The sequence below is a fragment of the Aptenodytes patagonicus genome, chromosome 5 (genome assembly GCF_965638725.1).
Source record: "Aptenodytes patagonicus chromosome 5, bAptPat1.pri.cur, whole genome shotgun sequence".
Taxonomy (NCBI): Eukaryota; Metazoa; Chordata; class Aves; order Sphenisciformes; family Spheniscidae; genus Aptenodytes; species Aptenodytes patagonicus.
The window spans coordinates 77,953,604-77,973,530 of NC_134953.1; the positions used below are offsets into that span (position 1 = coordinate 77,953,604).

Sequence of the window (19,927 nt, forward strand, 5' to 3'; positions counted from 1 at the left end):
GAGCTCTCAGCTTAAGTCTAAATGGTGAGACAGGTTACATTTGCCTGTACACATTGGGGTGGCCCTTGGTTGTCTTCTGCCCTGCATCTGGATCTACTTCCCAGAGAAGTCACACTATTAGCAGGAAGGACAGTGCCTGCCTGAGTTTTATCTTGCTAGGATGGTACAGAAGATACACCTAAACTCCAGAGCTGGGAAGGGCTCTGCACCCCACAAGCTCAAGGTTGAAATCTTTTGTTCTGTGCAGTGTCTTCAAACAGAAGTTTATTTTGAGTTTCTGTATAAAGCAAGTAGAAAGTCATCTTAACGAACACAGGAGATTATGAATTTGACAGAGCACAACGTAGATCAAAATGGTTTTAATCATTACCCCCTGTTTTAATTACTACTTGACACATTATCTCTATTGTCCTTCTACAAGTCTCTCTTTTGAATGAAATATTAAAGGCGAGTCACGGCTGAATATATATGCAGTCTAGAAGGAAAATGGCTTTGAACTATTTGAAATTATTTATTGTCCACATTTCTTTATGAATATTTATTTGCCATAGTGAAAGCAATTCAATAAAGAGAAAACATGAGGACCAGTTAACTGAACATTTGCATACTCCAATGGTTAAAAAAAGGGAAAGAAAAATAACATGGTGCATTAGAATGGTGTTAATGCTGTGGTTCTCCTATTTCCTGTAGTGAATTCCAAATATTGCATGTGTGCGAGCAAAAAGCTAAGGCCAAGACTCTTAGGAATTCAGATCCCGAGGAGGAAATATATAAATATCCTACAAATGAGTGTCCCTAACCTTTATATATTCCCATTCAGAAGGAAGTAAATGTGTTTGTAGGGGTATTGTCAAGGCCAGGGTGCAGTCTATCATTTTGTTTCCATACTTCTTCAGGTAGCTGGCTATGAAAGCTTGCTTTTTGCAACAAGCACACATAACCTAAGTCCTCATCTTGTCAGGACCAGAGACCACTCATTCCCTGACACTCCTCAGAGAAGCAGCAGGTGTACGTGGCTATCAAAAGGAGATGTGAGCACACTGAGTATTTTGCTGTGTAAAACCTTTGGTATTTAAGCATGGCTACATGTACCAAAACCAAGATCACACACGCACAGAGCAGAGATGCTGCTTTCCTTCACCCCTCAGTGGAGGAACAGAGTTTTTCATGGTATGTGCCCTCATTTCACCCTGCTTGAATTAATTTCATCGACTATGCGTTAGACTTGGAATGAACTTTGTTCCTCAGAGCTTCTTCGCGATATTCTGATACGCCGTCACAGATGGGGCCTTGACAGATTTTGTACTGATTTTTATGATTCATTTTTTCTTTATATTTTTTTAAGCAGGATTGTTGCTGCTTGAGAATTCAAATGCAAATGGAGATGTTCACAGGCACTGTTTCATAAGGAAGCTCAGCTGGTTGGTTTTTAGAGCTCATAAACTGAATAGTGTATCACATACAGTATTTGGAAAAGGATAAACTTGATATATAATAGTTCTAGAGAAGGATGGTTACAGTAGTAAACCACAGACTTCGGACAAATACATTAATTCTCTATGCCTCAATTTTCATTTCTTTGGAGCAAGAATGCTAATAATATTTATTTATAGTAATAATTATCATTATTATCTACCTGAAAGATAGCTGTGAGGCTAATTCATTAATATTTTCAAATTACTTCATGATCCCCAACTAGAATTTGCCCTGAAAGTACTAAATATTGTAATTTGCTCTGTATGCCTATTTCATTTTGCTCTGGAGAAAAACACACTTAATGTGTTGCTCTCTTTACATTTGTCTACATACCACACTTTAAAATTCTAGCTGTTGAGCTTTTCTAGAAGTTAACAACAGGCACATTTTACATTATTGTATTTTTTGCTTATTTCTCCCTCTTTTGTCATAGCATTTTACCCCCACCTAGATATCATGATACCAGATCCGGGGGTCTGTTACTGTTTGTACAAATATGTAAGTTGAGACCTACACTCGCTATTTATTTCCTTGCCTGAATTCAGAGTTGACAATGTAACCGCACATTGGTTCTCTGAGGTCAGAGCTCTCTTGACATACTGTTTTAAAGGGATTGTGAGTAATCAGGGAGTTTCCTTAAGTTACACATAGTTAGAAGCTACCACATGTTACATGCCTGATTGTATTTGTAGGTATCTCAAAAAGTTTTTTTCTTCTGGCAGTTTACCAGGTCCTCCATTTATTGGCGAAAGTGTACCAGTTATTCACGATTGAAGATACCCAGATCCATTTCCTCTGGTTGTTATCTGTTGGATAGCTAGACTCTAATGGCTAAAATCTACATCTACCAACATAAAAGCCACAGGATATGACACTGGTATCTTGTGGTTCCAATCAGCCTCCTGGTATTATAGCAGTCCTTTTTATTTAACTGTATTTCTACTGAGCTTAGCCTGCTCGAGTCACGCTAGCTGTTTTACATAGCGTCTGCGTTGTATATTGTGATAATTGAAAACTCAACACAGCCCGGAGGCAGCGGCACAACGGGACAGGAGTGGGCTGGGGCATCACTCAGAAGAATAAGACAGGCAGGCAGCAGCAAGCAGGGCAAAGCCGGCCCCAGCAGCGTCTCTGCCGGCAGTCCAGCTGGGTCAAGTGTCTAGGTGTCTGGCAGCTGGGTGTCCCGCGGCGCGCGGGCAGCTCCGGGAGCAGCAAACGCCCAGCGCAGCAGCCGGGGCGAGCGGGACTCCGGATGTCGCTCCGTCTGCCGTCGCGGGGCCGACGTCTGGGAGCGCAGACCGTAGGCAGGGTCTGAGGCTCACCTGGAAAATCACATGGACAGATCAAAACCAGATTCGCGGCCACGCACTTCACTGATAGCTCCCGTCCTGTGCACGTGCCCAGCCCTTTGCAGGGTGGCTCCTGTTCCTAAAACGTCATCTAAGCCAACATCAGAAGAAAATGGGCCAGATAATATTTTCTAGTGTTTTGGAAGTGTAACATATATCAATAAACGTCACTTGCTATTTGAATGCTCGTAAGAATTAAAACAAATTACTTAAATTAAATGACTAGAGTAGGGCACATTATTTCTTCCTATTAGCTTATGTAGAAAGAAAAAATGCCTGGAGTGTAAAAATGAGACAAGAAGAAATAATGAGAAAACAAGTTGTGGCATGAAGAAGAGAAATATTTCTTGCCTGTCCTCTTGGCTCTATCTATGAAGATTTCATCCAACAACCTCAGCCAAAACTAGTTAGCGGGTGATTTGTGTGTCTGGCTGAGGGAAGGTCCAGTTGTCTGGGGGGGCTGCCTCACAGGCAGGAGGGTTTTCCAAGAAGCAGACAAGTAGGTCTCTGCAGTGGGAGTCACGAGCTTTTCACGTGAGCAGCACACCTGAGCTGATGGGATGGTTTGAAGGAGTTAGATGTGGCCCTACCTTGCAGCAGCACCCCCAGAAGTTTCCAGTGTTAGACTGTCTCCACAGACTGAAGATCTACCGCTTTCCATGGGTCATTTGGCGTGGCGAGGAAGGAAGACGGGCTAGTCCGGGAGACTTAGGCTGTACGGCTGTAACATTGAGATGGGTTGAAACACTCCACCAGTTAGGGCTCTCCCTTAAAGGCATGTTTTTATAAACAGATGCCTAAAACCACCCCGGGGGAGCAGGTCAGACCGGTTCCTTCCCTCCCTGTAGCTCTGGCCTTTGCCTTGGCTCTGCTCTCCACTCTCTGCCCAAATTCCCCAGCCACAGCAGCCCTGCTCCCCCCGGCACCCTGCCCACAGCTGGGGAAAGCCACTGCCGAGACCCTGCGAGACACCCCTCACCGCACCACGGGGCTTCATCCTGCCCCGGGCTCTATCTCCCCACCGCGGCAGAGCCCCATCCCACCCCTAATCCTCGAGGTCAGCTCCCCAAATGTCAGTGCCTCTGAGGCCTCATTAGGGGAAGGTTAAGTAGCACAGGTCCAGTGGGTAGGAGTGGGAATCTGGGCTTTTGTCCCTGTTTTTATTTCCTGACTTTCTGCTACAAGTGCACCCTTTTAGGGCTCTGTTTATCTGTCTGCTTTATGGGTGTGATCGTGGATGTTTCCTGCTCGTGGCATGGTGTTAATTAATCATTATTTCGAAAGTTCCTTTAAATTCTCAGACAGTGGGAACTATTACTTTCCTCCCACTCTTCTCTTACCTTTTTCTTCTTCTGTTTAGTATAAGGAGAGTCATCAGTAGCGAACTGACTGTAGGAAACTAATTTACGTCATCTGTTCAGTAGTAGGACATACTTCTTAAATCATCTAAGATAAATACTTTTAATTAAGCAAATGTCCTACTCAGTTTTCTGTGGACAATCCCATCATAAAGGATATTACTTCTGCATGCTAAATCTTAATCTTCACCAAAACTGAATGCATGACGCAAAACCATTATTAAAAATATATAGGCTTACTGTAACATTGCCATATTAAAGCTGCCAGCTTTTATATTAATTAATATGATGACAACAGACCCCTGGCTGACGAATTTTACTACAAATCATAATTTTTATCAGCTAGGTATATGAGATCAAATCCATGCTAGCATATTATTTGCAGTTTTTATTAAAAAGTTAAATTGGGATTATTATAAACTCTCTTCAGACTCCTTAATAACAAAATTAAAGTTAAAATCTAGTGAGATTTCCTGGAAGCATTTTAAAAGGTTGCAACAGCAGTAAAGTCAGCAGGCACCACACAGCAAAAGGAAGTATTTACTGATCAGAAGATGAATGCTTCCTCCCCCAGAGTTTAATGGGTTTACATTATGTGGAGTTTTAAGAAAGAGAGAGAGAGAGAGAAGGAGAAAGCAAGAAAAACTCCAAGCCAATGCTTTCCTCATCTAAGACATCATATTTCTTCCTGATCAAAGCCTTCAAATTCTGGTGCAAACTGACTTTTTGCTCTTGTGACCGGAATCTCCTCTCTCTCTCCCCCTTCCATCTGTTCAGGCTTGGATTTGGAAGTCCCTACCGCAGGGGAAGAAAGCCTGATCCCTATTGCCTCGGTTGTGGTGTTGAAACCCATTAATATTCCTCTGGCAGGTACCCTGACCCTGGTGCCCTTGAACATGCTCGAAAACATAGGGTATTCCTGAGCCTTTGTCCCTGGGAGGATTAACAGGGTTGCCCTGGAGCCAGCCTGAAGGTGTTTTAATAGGTAATACGGGTGGGCTGCACAGCTGACTTCAAGCTTTGCCTCAGGCTGCCCCTGCTCAGCAACATGGATGCAGCCATTGAAATTAGGGGGTAAAGCGTGGCTCCGTGTACGAGTTAGAGTCTGAATCCTCAGAATTTGGGGGAGGATATCTCCAGATATCTCCTTCCCCCAGCAGGGCAGGCATCCCAATGGAGGGAACCGGGACTGGAGACCTGCTCTGCTTCTGCCACTGACTTCTTCTCTGACCTTCAGTCTGTTACTTAAGCTGTCTCTCCCTCTCTCTATTTTTCTTTCCTCTCTGGTCTTTCTCATGGCTCTTCAGCTTATAAATTGTCTGAAGGAGAGACCGTGGCTCTCTGTGTAGTTTTGCTGTGCTTAGCACAAGTAGGTCCCAGTCTCAGCTGGGTCCTGTGGCTATATCATGGTAAAAGTAAACAAATAGATAACAGTAGTAACAATGGTTATTTTTTTGTATGAACAATAGGATCCTAATGGAGGATAAGCCTCTCCTCTGAGGTGTTTTTTATCTGCAAGTGAAGGTCTCTCTTTCCTTGCTCAGCTGGAGAAGATACTGCCTTTGTAAATCAGGCAAAACTTATCATGTAAAATGGAACACATCTTTGATTATGCTGAATACTATCCTGTCTGTAATTTACCCTTGCTGCTGCAAAGGACGCAACATGATTAAGCTAAGAAATGATAGGCTGAACATTATGTGTCAGGATGGAAAAAGATATTTCCTATCTAAATAGGAAACAATCATCAAAAAACAGTGAAAGTATACAAGAAAATGTTTCAACATACAATAAACAAGCCATCCCGCTGTTGCCTTATATTGTATTGTTGCTCTCCTTGCTCAGATTGCTGCAGATACTTCTCCTGTAGCCTACGATATTCTTTCTTTTTAAAAACCTATAAACTGTCATGATTTTTTAACGATGTGAGTATCTTCCCTCCATAAGTGCATATGTTCTGTTGCCTGCTCGATCTGCCAACTCTTCTGTGTTTCCCTGGGTGAGTCCAGATTCTCCCAGTGACATTTCTCAAATTGTAGATCTGTGCAGTGTATTTTCCTGGAGCTGTTAAAAACATTGCTACTTTACTTAATAACGATGTTTAGCAGTACCAGCTATCACTTGCTATTGGGTATCTGCCCGGTGCTCCGCACAGGGGGAGAGGGGTCATTATCCCCATTTTACAGACCGGGAAACCGAGGCGTTGCATTTGGCAGCGATTTCCCCCAAACATGCCGCAAAACGTGCAAACGGGAGAAGGACCAACATCCCTTCAGCTCACATTTTATTCTTTAGCATTTGTTACTGCTTTTTTTTTCCTTTGATATTACCACCTGCAGCACTGTGCCCTCCCAACAGCATTACAGAGAATGATCACAGCAGAGCCAAGTGCTTTTGCGATAACAAATTCAGATACTGCAGCAAACAATGCAAGTAATTTTCCTCATTTTGGAGCGCGACTTTGCCATGTATGATCTTTAGTAACTTCTACCGTGTCTCTGATGATTTCTGGGTCTGATGCCAACAACATGATACGTTCCTTATCCAGACTAGCGTATGATGAAATTTTGTGCTAATATGCAGATGATAAGGTCTGTTTGCTCTTTCCATATAGATGTATCTTTGACAGGAAGAGCAGTTCTATAATAAGCCCAGGATGAAAAGCCCATCAATTGAATTGGTACCACATTACCATGGCAACAATATAATGCTAATGAAATTGTGACTGTTGAACCTTGTTTATGGAACTCTACAAAATGGGCTTCATAAAAGGAGAAATCTTGTTGATTAGTACATGTTTCGAAGCACGATAAAAACCTTATAACCACATGTGCTGTGACTTGTTAACCACGTTATCATCCTCATTTAAGATAATACATTGCTGTTTGTAAGAGCAAAGAAATATTTCTCAAAGAAATAAAATTATATAGGAAAATCTGTGCTTCTCCAGGTTTCAACGTGCACCACAGAAAGAGTCGCTCGCCTCCATGCCCCAATTCACCAGGTCAATTGGCATAGGTGCACATACTGCTTGTTTAATCTCTCTCAGAATCTATAAAATATACTGCTACTGTAGCTGCAGTAAACACCTTTTCCGTAAGACAAATGTGGCTTAGTTTATATCAAAATATTCCACAAAAACATATCCTTTTAGATGAAACCGACACGGAGAAGGTGTGGTAGCAGGAACGCGCTCTTGGCTTCCCCCCTCCTTTCTTCCTCCCCCTTTGGCAGTTTACTGCCATAGAGGCTCCCGGTGCAGAGGCAAGGAGCCACCCTCTCAGAGGGATGGCTCTCATTCCTCAGCACAGCGGCCCTTGCTGAAGGCAAGGTTTGATATTATGTCCTGCTTTTAAACAAAAAAAATGATGAGCATTCGGATTTCCCAGCCAGTCGTGTCTCTGGACAGCCAGCAGGCTTCTGGGGAGTTGCCTCACCTGTAAGCGTTTGGGGCTCCGGTGTCGAGTCTTGTACAGCAGGATCTCATTTTTAGCTAACAGATAATTTTCCTCATTGTTTTCACCTTGGAAAGAAAAAGTGTAGTTCACCCTATGAAGTCCATCTCCTGATTTGCCAGGTAAATCGGAACAGAAGAGCAGTGAACCGGCAAGCAATGAGCTCGGTGAGGCAAGGGGGCTGGGAACGCGTGCCCACAAGTTTTTTTCTTTAGCAGGCTAATAATACTGTAAAATATTCACCACAGTAGTATTATCTAGCTATTTAGGACAGACAATAGGAGAGAACACTGCTCGTTTTAGTGAAGTCCTGATCTACATGGCACAGAAGTCAGCATGAATCTTCACCGCATTAGATTTAATAGGCTTTAAATCAGGGCTTTAAAAGGCTGTTTTTGAAAGCTCCACGTTTCATCCTATTTGGAAAAGGAAGCACTGTCTAACATTTTGTTATGCCCGTGGTTTGTAGGAAAGCAAGGCACCGAATTTCTGAGTTGATAGAAATATAATGTAATGTAATTTCACTTAATACATATTTTGCATTGGCTGACAGTTTTATTAAGCAGAACCAATAATCATCATTATTCACTGTAATAACCATCTCATTAGAAATGGTCTAATTTTCCCTAATTTTAATTTACCTCTCGGACTAAGCTGTTCTAAAATTACTGAAGTGCCTACAGTTCAGTTCTGTAAGAATTAAAAGGAAACATAAGTCTTCAGAAAGCTACTACTGACTGATCGCTGCTAAAATAGTGATACGCCAGAGCTTTGCGAGAGGAGAAAGTACAGAAAATTCAGGTTACGAAATTACTACATCACTTTTATTTTCTTACTGTCTTCGAAGTAACACTTTCTGCACCCGTTTTGCACAAACAATGATAAATTGTCTGGTTGCCTGCAAGCCTTGCATGTAGTCCCCTTTAATAAAGGACCTGGCTAAGGATCATGCCAAAGAGTGCTGGTAAGGAGGAGCTGACAAGCAGAAATATTTCTTAGGGAGACGGGGAAGGAGATGAAGACACTGATCAAGTTTCATTACCCTCCAACGAAAATAGGATGTAAACTGTGACATGCAGGCAGATTACATATGTCAGGCAAGCAGATGTGAGCAGAAAAATGTAGATGCTAAATCTCACCTAATAGGCTTACTCTGTGGATTATTCTCAATGACCAAGGCTATGTTAACTGTAGTTAACATGCAGGATACAAGAAATACGTATTCATAAGTGAATCTGGGGACATTCCCAGCTGTGCTGAAGTTAATGCTCTTTGATATACCTTGGAGCATCCTAAAAGCACTTTGGGTGTCATGCACTTCCACAGACGACATAAAGAGCGCTGTGGTATATAGCTTTAGTTCCAAAATTTCAAAGGGCGCTCTGTTTTCTCTAAAAATGTGCTTGAAAAATTTTATATTCAAACAGCACTTGTGCATGCAAACTGCTGTAGTCACTTAGCTGCTTGATTTGTTTGTGCCAGTTCTGAAAACACATTTGATCAAAAGAATATTGTTGCAGTCACAGAGAGAAGTAACCTCATATGAACAGGGAAGCACTTTGCAGGTTATGTTATAAAACAGACAAATTGTCTGAAGGTTTTGTTTATCATAGGATGTTACTCTATGTAGTTCTGAGTCATAAAAAATAACTACATTTTTTGTTGGTTTGTTTTTTTTTTTAATATTCTCCCAAAATAACACAGAAAAGCCAGTCTCTCCCGTGGAAGCACTCTGCTTATAAAATCTATTCTCTTTGAAATTCTGAGCCTTTTCCAGCTGTAGTATTATTTGCTCAGCTATCAGAACACACAGTACGGCAGGGAAAAGCATTACACTATTATCCCAAGATAATTTGATAGGCTGTAAATGTATTTTCCTGCCTGTGGTTCCAGGCATTATGCTCTCACTTGAAGTAATGATTTGCAGTTATCTTATACAATTCAAGTTAGCCCATATTGGTTTCACTTTGAATATTACCTGCATGGTACAAACACGACTTATTTGTAGATTGTACAAGCTAGACTGGTGATTTTTACAAGCCAGACTACATCAGCAGTGCAATGGGATGCCTGCCGTAGACAGACGGCTTCTGGAGGAAGTGGTGCGGTGACTCACTGGTGGCTGTCTCCTGCCTGCGTCAATGTTATCACACCCCTACATCAGCATGAGTCTGCTGGAAAAGCTGAATTTTAAGTCTGACATAAAACCACAGCTCTGATCTGAGGTGGCCGGTAAATACACTTTCCAGAAGTACGTACCCTGCTTTTCTCCTTGGACTCTGCGTGGGACGTGAAAACTCACCTTAAATTCCTCTTGCGTTTCTGGAGTTTACCATACCATTCCCCCAAATGCTGGAAGCCAAGTCGCCCAGTGCTCACTGGGTAGTTGTTTCACCTCCGGTGCACCCACCTTTCAGGGTCATACCGTTCCTTTGTAGAATTTGTAAAGTTAGTGAGTGTGGACACGAGGCTTTGGTTTTGGATGGGCTCAGAGGTCACCTCCCTTACCCTCCTTTGGGAGCCTGTGTTGGGAACAGATTTACATGAGGTGACAACAATTTACTTCTGGCTCCTAACTGGTCAGCAATGGATGCAGCACCCCTTGGTGCTGGCAAGAAGAAAGTCTCATTAGAGAGCACTCTGCTTTCTCCATCCCTGGTGATACTCCTCTGGGAGCCCGGGGTGAATTCAGAGGAGCCGTGCACTGGTGACATCCATTGAGCTGCCCGCTCTCTGTGGGTGTGAAAATGCTCAGCAACACAAAAGACATAAAATATGATTTACACCCTCTCATTCCACTGTCATAAATACCTGAGTGTCACCCGGTTCGTATTTGATACAGAAAAAAAATTGAAAGTCAAGGGAGCAGTTTGCAAAAGGGCACGGTCCTGGCTTGGCACGGTCAGCAGCCAGGGCAGGAGCTCCCACCTCTGCCGTCCTGCTCCCCCCGTCCTCAGCTGGAGCAGCCCCCAGCGTATGGGCAAGAGGCCTGGAGATGCCCGAGTGATGCAGGTGTGACAGCTACAGTTCAAATAAAGCAATGGGGGACAGTATCTAAATAGTCAGGAATTATTGTGTTGCTGGTTTCTCCTCCCTCATCTGTTCATGGTATCTTGGGTTCTGCTGTGACACCTCAGCCAGTTACTTTAAAATAATAAAAAAAAGAAAATTACGTGGATGTTTGAAAAACTACTTCTGTTATGCTGAAAATTCTTAAAGTCCTTTATTTTGAGAGAAAAATTAATACTAAACTTTTCTTTCCAGGACACAGTGAAGTTTAAGAACAGCAGCACTTTAAAAAAAAGAGGTGCAAGAATCCCAGTTTACCATCCTGATGTCAGTTTATGATAACATTTATGACATTAATATAATGGATTATGACCTTTCTTGGCTTGTCTGACTGACAGTTGTTCATATGTAACGTGGTACTTATCACCTTGGTCCTTCCATAATAATAATCACTTCCATTTTCTGAGCTGTGTCATCAAAACATGTACTCATAAGTGTTGATCTCATCTCTGGGAGAGTAGTACCAGGAGCTCCTTTTGAGCTTTATGTCACCTAAAATCTAGAGTGAAATTGAAGCCCAATTGCAAAATACCCTGTGTCTAACTTTATCCCGCAGGCTGCATAATGGCAGCCCTTATGATTTTAAATGATTTACTGAGGCCTGTCAAAATGATGTGCCTTTCTGTGTGGAAGTTATTGAAGTTCAGAAATGTCATTATTCTGTAGAAACCTGAAAGATCTTGAGGAAATACACGATAGCTGGTGCTTTACAATTACTTACCTTGACCTTCCTATTTTTTTTGCTCTTTAATCTCAGGGTAGACAGAATAAAATATATTTTCTTTGATATTTAAGGTAAAAATTTGCTGTGCAATTTGTACCTGCTTTCCTTGTGCCCATTTTCACTAAACAAGGTGTCAAGATCCTCTTTTTAGATTAGCAGTTTCACATGTATCATATATAAAAGGTGAAAAAGAAAAGTGAAAATTTTGGGTCTTTCCAGAAATTGACCATTTAGCAAATACTAATGATGTTTGGGTGGATACGGGGACGCTCAGAAGACCTGGATTATACACTGAGGTCTGCCACAGTCCTGCTCCACAACCCTGTTGCTTCCCTGTTTGCACTGAGCCTCCCGGTCTGCTCGGTGGCCACCGAGATGTTCCCTACCGTCCTCTGAGCAAGCGAGCTGGGCTGGGGCCGTTGCCGCGACGTGTGAAAGACGTTCACACCGCAGGGTCGGGTCTGGTACAACAAGCCAGTGCGCACAGCAACAGCCCCATTAGTCAACTTTATTCAAACCAACCTGGGAATTGCATCAAACACCTTGCACCAGCAAAGCGGGACCATCTTCCCGCGCGTGGAGACGACACCTGCCTCTCCTTGAACATGGCAGATCGTGGGTACAGCCACAGCACCTGCACAGCAGCAGGCCGGTCTTTGCATAGTACAAGGTTTCCTCATGTGTGCAAGGGAGAACCAGCTGGGCAACAGACACATCCTTCAAATAATAAATATTAAAAAGAAACATTATGTCTTTAAGCCAGATGAACAATTCCATAGGCCTTAGAGCCACACAGAGGTAGGACATCCCCGTTCAAAATAGGGCTATGCTCCCACAGACAGGCCTCTCTCTCCAGGTGAGCACCGAGGCTCTCCGGCCCTTGCTGATTCCCTGGGGCTGTGCACCAGTGTCTTTCTGGCACGAACATCCCCTCTACAGGAATTTCAAGTTCAAGCAAGAACAAGCCTATAGCACAGCAAGCTCGCGCTGGCACATACTGTTGACTGCATTTATATTGATGCCTCTGTCTTCTTTCCGGTATTTTGTCAAGAACATGACATGCTAACTTTTTTTTGTTTCTATTATTATTTCATTTTTTTAAATGAACCGACAAAGTGACAGCGTAGCTGCGTGCAAGGTACGGGGTACTGCTGTTCTGTCGGCTGACACAGCAGCACAGAGAGGTGCTCTGATGCTCAGCTGTCACCTTCTGAAGCTGCCTTCAACGTGGTGAATCAAAATGGTTCCTCAGCGACAGATCCTGGGCTGGCTTTTCAGGCTGGGTGCTGATGAGCAGCCATTTCCATCTCTGGGCCTGGTGATTAGTTTTATTCAGCTGAGAGAGAAGTAGTTGGACATTTGTCACTGTTTCTGTGAAAAATGTGGGCATGTTTTCTTGGGCTATCAAACAGGACATATGGGAGCTGGATTCCATTTTTCATTAGATCTTGGAAATTGTGTCCTCCTGAGGCAATTAATTAGCATGATGTTCTTGGCTGCTAATGTTTGCTTTCAGATTTCAGTGGCAACAGACTTGGCAACATAAATTTTGCGAGGATGGTCTAATGGTTTAGGGTGTTAGCCAAGGCCTCCACACAGCTTTCTTCAACCCCTCAGCTTTTACAGAGTTCCCTTATGTGTGCAGGCAGGTCCCGTGGTTTCTGTCCACGTCTTAGCTCTCTCTTTGAAAAATAAATATAACGGTACTTTCCTGCTTCACAGGACAGATGCATTACAGACTGCACCACAACAGAGGCCAGGCAGCACCATTACAGTCCTCTGCCCCCCCGTCTCCGCGACGGAGGATCTATTCTGCAAAGCCTTCCTTTGATCCTTCCACAGTTTAAGGCAGAATCATTTATATTAGAAATTTGTCAACTGGCCACATTTCTATTTGTTTACTTTCAGTTTGCCCACTGTAGATATCTGCAGGCTGTACACACCTTTATCTGTAGAAAGGACATCTGTGGAAGAAGGCATATTTCCCTATTTAAGTAAGCCATTTGATGTAGGCTCATATATAAGGTACGCGCCCCTCAGCTGGCATCTTCCATATGTGATCGTTTCCAAACTATGTCCTTCCTAAACCAGTGCGAGGTACAGCAAAACCACACACTTTTAACCTCTGAATACAATCCAGAGATACAATCTAGACTGTTTGCTTTGCTTTTATTACCTCAATTATATTTATAACGTTATACGATTTTAACAATTCATGGCTGAAAAGTAGTGTTAGTTACAACTACAAAAAATGTCATGCCTCTCTCAAAGGGAGACGCAAGCAAAATATAAAATATCTAGCCAGTACAGTTATACGGTGAATAACACATCCACCATGGGGAAGAACACACGCTTTTCTTTGGTATCCGCTGAACACTAACATGGGGCTGAATGTTCAAGGGGAGGGGAGAGGAGGAACCTATTTCAGTGTACCAAAATGCTAGTGCCATTTTATAGGTGCGTTGGTTAGTACTATTGCAAAGAAGTAGTTGTGCACGTAGGAGCTCACTTAAGTGGTCATCACTGTATGTGATTTGAACTCACAAAAGGCATATTACAAAGCCGTTTGAAACAGATGTGCTCCTACCCTCCATTTAAAACAAAATTAGTCCATGGTGTTAATTTAGGTAACCTTTGCCTAAATATATATATATTTATATATATATATAAATATACACTAATATACAATCACACACTTTTTAAACAGGTATGAAAGGAATTAGGCAGAAGAAAAAAATGAAAATACCACTAAACAGCAGCCGCAGTGTTTGATGCTCCTTCCAGATAGCTTGTTCTCATTTAAATGGAATGAGAAAATGCAAAACATTAAATGTAGGATTGTCTATTTTCACTTGATATAGCTAGGACTTACAGCTTAAACACTCTGGGATTGAACTTTGTTTTCATACCTGCCAGACAAACCTGCATTAATTAAAAACAGCAAAAATATAAGCAGGAGAGCTGAGTAATAGAAGGTGAATTTATCCTGTATAACCAATGTATTCACGCCATGCTTTTTTAGGCTTTGTGCTACTACCCTTATTAGCCCACGATATCTTAACGCAGAGCTTCTTCACACTCCCTTATTCCTCCCATCAGTTCAGGCACAGTGATCCATTTCCACATACCCAGCATTCAACCTCCAGCTCTCTGACTTTCAAACCGTGTCTTTTACAGACCACCAGGAAGGATTTTGCAGAACACTAGCTGAAAGGCACTTATTGTGCAACTAATAAGGAAGGTTTAAATACCATTAAAGTTCTGACTTGTACTTTAAAATGCCATGAAATTCTGAATTAAGGCTCTGCCTTGCATCCCCGGCTGCACAATTGCACCTAAGTACTGCCAACGGTGTCGTAAGATCACAGGCTGCCTGCAGCAGCTGAAACGCGCAGGCACGTTGGACCGCTACGGCTTTTTGCTCAGGCTCCTGACGGCTTTCCTGGGAGCCTGGTCACCATTAAGGCTAGAGAGGAAGGCACCGAGTAAGAAGTTTAAGCTCTGAATTACTCTGATGGTTTTACTTCAGCCTCTCATGCATTGCTGTCTTTGAAGTCATAACAGCTCCGTGCTCAGCTATTTAGTTTAGGCCTCAAAATTACACTTGCCCTTAAATTGTTGTCAGATGATGAAGGAAAAAAATAAAATGATAAAATGTTCACTTTTTAAGCCATCTGTTTTAAAAAATTGGGGAGAAAAACACACCTAATATTTCAGACTGTTCTTTTGAATCACTGATATGAAACAATTTGGTGAGTAGGTATCAAGTTTATATGATGGGACTGAGGATTTTCAGTTGACGCATGGCTGGTGTGATGGAATCTTAAGACCTGCTGTATGGATGCGAGTATACGTTTGAAAATTAAGATCCAATGAAGCTTCATAAGGAAAATCCTTATGATTAAAAATTGAAGAGCATTGATCTACATTATTGACTGACAATTGTAAACTTTTCATTTTACAGGAGAGCTGCTTCCTAATCTGTACACAAAAAACCATTGGCTTTTTTCCTTACAGGTTTTAAAAGTGTAATTAACTAGATACGGCATAAATATTGTTTAGATGTTGACTATGGGGCTAGACTAAGCAATACCAGCATAAGAAAAAAAGGCCAGATATTACTGTGGAATTGCTTACAGAGCCACAGCCAGCCTGGAGGAAGCTGCTCTCATGACGAACGCCCGTGCATGATGTAAACCTATTTTTTGGCGGTGGTGGTTTAGTAACTTCCATTGCAGGTGGGTATTACATTTCTAATTGAATCCTAGCAGCACAATCTGTATCCTTCGCTGATACGTGTCCATTTCACAAGGTTATTGGCTTTCGACATATCTTGTTAAGATGTTACGACGAGACAGATTTTCTTTGCACAGATTGATGTCTATTGATATTACATTAGTTCATCAAGGTTATAAATCACACTGCATTGCACATGTGCTGTATCATGACAAGAGGTTTATAATATTCACTCTGGGGCACATAAAGTGCCTGCTACCCATCCCTTGGATAAATAATTTAAGAAATTGTTGGGAAATCATACCTAATTAGTAGGATCTGCACTCAACAAGTGCCCTTTGATTTAAATTGTATTCGTATTTTGATAGGTATTGATTTTATAAGTAGGAGAGATGAATAATACATTTTGCATTTCTCCACTGTTCACAGCAATAATCTGACAGAAATAACGGAGGAACACTCCTGCGATGGAAGCTGCCTCTTTGGGGGCCTGCATGCCTTTCCCTAGAAAACCCATGGGGCAGTTAAAGGCATTCCTCAACTGCATGGAGTGGCCTGATCCCTTTTTCTTCCATTGATTTGCTGCATCATCCTGGACAAATCACTCAGCCTCTCAGAGTCCCTCCTTTTCCATCTGTAAAATGGAAACAGGACGGTTCCTCATCAGTCCGCAAATGGCCGTGAGACATAGGGAGAAAAGGAATAGCTACATCCGAGTGGGTATGATTCAAGTCCTGCCTGGCATTACCACACGGAGCACGGGGCAAAGAAGGGAGCCAGCAAGTGAGTCCTTCCGTGGGCACAGGAGGGTCTTGCTACACATACTGGGACCCGTGGTGAAACCGTATACCTCCGAGAGCAGCAAGGCGGAGGTGGGCATCGCGCAGCACACTTGAACCCATCCAGGCTGCCTTCTGTCCCTGCTGCCTGCTGCGTTAATGTTCTGGTTATTTTGGCTACTCGCTTCCCTGGGTGAAATGATAAAACAAGATTCGTTTGTTTTTCTTGACTGGATGCTAATCCCTCAGAGCAAGAAGAGTGAACAAGGTGTAGGTTGTACCGTGCACATCATCCAGGTAACACGCACAGGCCGGTATCTTCCCGAGGCGATAGCCACTCGGCATGCAGGCACGCCAGCCTGCTCGCATGAGTGGCCAGGGGTGAGGAACAGAAGCAGGCAAAAACATCTCTGGGATTGAAAACAAATCAGAATATATATAGGTATTTACAAACACCGGTTTCCAGCACCCCAGCAGCTATAACAAATGCAGACTCTATGAGATAACCATAATTATAGAAAAACTTTATTTTTTTTTCAGCCAGTATGCCAGCTCTGATTAGAAAGGAAAACCGTAGGCTCAACTGTGTGACACAATAAACCATGGCATCAAAGCAAGCATCAGAGTGGCCCCTCGGCTGCTGGCAAACAGTACAGTCATAAGAAAAGAGACAACGAAAATACAATAAGTAGAAATAGCAGGGGTTTCCCCATAATATAAACACCATAGACATTCTTTCAATACAAAGAGAAGCAGGATCAACAGTGACAGCTTTAAATTTGCCAAGTATCATGGGAGGACCGTAAAATACATCCTCCCCAAACCAAGCCGAAGGAGCAGAACGAGCCAAGATGTTCTCCTCAGAACAAAGACATCCCTTTTCATAGGTCTCAGACAGTTAGCAGGCTTTTTTTTTTTTTATCATTTTTATCATCATCTCTGTCTCACTCTAGCTTCTGCAAGATGTGCTGAAATATCTACTAGCGCCTGTTTATGTAGCTGCAGTCCACTGCACCAAAATCACTTTATGGTCTTCGAAAAAACAGAAATGATATTTAAGACATTTTATTTGACTATGCACCTTAAAAAGAATTCCCGAGTAGACAACCGGGAGACGGGACCGTGCAACTCTGAAGTGGAGGGTTTGCTGTCCCATGGAAGAGCAGATGATTCGTATACGTTTGAGTCCTCAGCTGCTCACAGGGGAAGATTTAAATAATGCGTGGTGGGTTTCTTTGTGATGCTTTTCCTTTTTTTTTTTTTTGTTTTGTTAATATTTTACATTCTTTTAGAAGTATTACCTGCACGTTAAGGCCTATATTCATATAACCATGAGTGACGTGCAACTTCTCTGTCTCGCCTTTCTAGCTCCAGGCAGATTTAGAGAAATCGAGGCCTGGCAACACACGGCTGAGGTGCACAGGAGCACACAGCTGAAGGCACAAGAATGGGGCTGCTTGAACAACTTTTTTTTTTTTTCCTTTTCTCATTAAAGTTTCATCTGAAGAATTTTTGTGGGAGCCTTAGCCAGTAAAGCAGCACTCGCCACTTTTAGGTTCCCAAGCAGCAGTGCCATAGTGGCACGGGGGAGAACATGAATCAGATAGACACAGTCTTTCTTCTTATGCCTGCTGTACCCTCCCAGATGCAATAATTCACCCTCTTCAGTATCTTTTCATAAGAGACAAGCAATATTAATTATCCTGAAGTATTTTTTAAGAGGATGAATACTGGAGAAGTTCTTACTTATTTCGCAAGATATTCTGCTTTCCGAGTAAAATACAAAGTGATGGTAATAAGTTTCATTTTAAGGCAATGCCAGATACCTCCTGGGCAACCCACCTAGCAAAGTCCGATTCCTGGTGAAGCCAACATGAGAACCACATACGCTGTTATGAATGCTGAAATGGTCCATGAATCTCAAATAGTATTGCACCCTCTGTTTTATAAATCTTTTATGTGTTTTTCTTCAACAAATACATATATTTTGCTTTTTGAATCTCGGGGCCCCTTTTGAGCTGTGCGTCTCTTAGAACCTTCATAGAAAAGTAGCAACATGAAACCGAAAATAAATGTTTTTAACAAAAGGGGAAAGTCTATATTTCACCAAGGAAAGTGTGGTTTAAAATAAAACACAGGCTCCTGCAACATCTAAATCCTGCATATTTTCTGCAGAGCATGCCACAGCTATTGACATGCTGTTGGTTTTATACGTCCCAGGATGCATGAATTATTACTGTCATTCGACATTTTATATTCTTAGTTCCATAGCCTATAGCAACACTTACCATCAGCTGTGGTAGACGATACCAGACCTCTGGCAATGCCTCTTATTGATCAAGCACTGCTCAATGTTTGCCTGCTCAGTTATGCAAAGACATCCTAATTCTCTAAGACAGAAAACCCACAAGTTGCTGCGTTTGGGATTTCTAGTCCTGTTAAGAGACTCAAGACACGAAACGCAGATTACGGATACCTTCTCCCCCATCAGGAGGCAAACTGATAGTTGTCTTACAAGCTTCAGGTACCACAAAAGAAAGCGCATTGCACAATAATGCTAAAGAGAAAAGCTGGCCAGATGCTAACAAACGGTGCTAATATGCAAGCTGGTTATGAAAGGGACCTCAGGAATGAAAGAAATGTTCTACTGAGAGTCAATGGACTTGTGGTGACAGGTTTATTAACTTCTTAACAAAGGACCTAGCCAAAGTGAAGTAATACAGAGATCCCAGTAGCAGAAAAACTACGTCAAAGGTGTTTGTGCTTATGGATTTGAAGGAAGGTAAACGAGCTCAATGCTTACTTAGTGGAATTCCCTGAAGACAGCAAGAGCACGAGTTTACGTAAATAATAAAATAGATATTGCAAACCACAGGGCAGCAGAGAATACCACGACTGTCTGTGAAAAGACCCAGCATGGCAGGGACTGGTTTCAGGGCTCAGCACACACGCACACACACTCCAACACCCGCTCGAGTCAAAGGGAAGGTGACCTACCCTTGGCACCAGACAAGTCCTGTCGGGCGCAGCAGCCCATCGCAGCAGCACACCAGCCTCAGCCCCTGCCTCGAGGAGCTGTTTTATCACCTGCTCCCTTCCCCCAGTCCACACTCTTCCCCTCCCTCCGGTGCTGCCTCCTCTGATTTCTCTCTCCTCCTTCCAGGGAGCAGCCGTGGACCCCAGCAGGCTTACAAAGCTGCCACAGCTTTGCTCCCGGGCACAGCCCCTCAGGTGGAGTGGGTCAGCAGGCAACGGGGAAAACCCCATGGGGGGTGGAGTGTTAGTGCAGAAACTTTGACCCCTTCCAACAAAACCAGCTTTATTTCACATATATATATTTTTTTTAAAAATCTCAGGGTGATAGGTGCAAATAATGCCATTGTCAATGAGGCTCGTTAGCAGCATTTTTATCTTTATTTGTTACACCTTTATTTTGCAGTTATTTTCTTAAAATGTATCCGCTCCTTTGCACCAGTGCAGC

General features: G+C 42.6%; 1 long non-coding RNA gene across 3 annotated transcripts in view; it reads right to left on the bottom strand.

The window, feature by feature from the left end:
• Positions 1-487: 487 nt before the first annotated feature.
• LOC143160213 (uncharacterized) overlaps positions 488-19,927 on the bottom strand; it is a 47,162-nt gene continuing 27,722 nt past the window's right edge. For 2 of the 3 annotated variants that reach the window (XR_012995351.1, XR_012995353.1), the window contains exon 4: positions 2,807-3,546. This is a non-coding gene — a long non-coding RNA (uncharacterized LOC143160213). The other variant, XR_012995352.1, reaches the window with a different exon arrangement.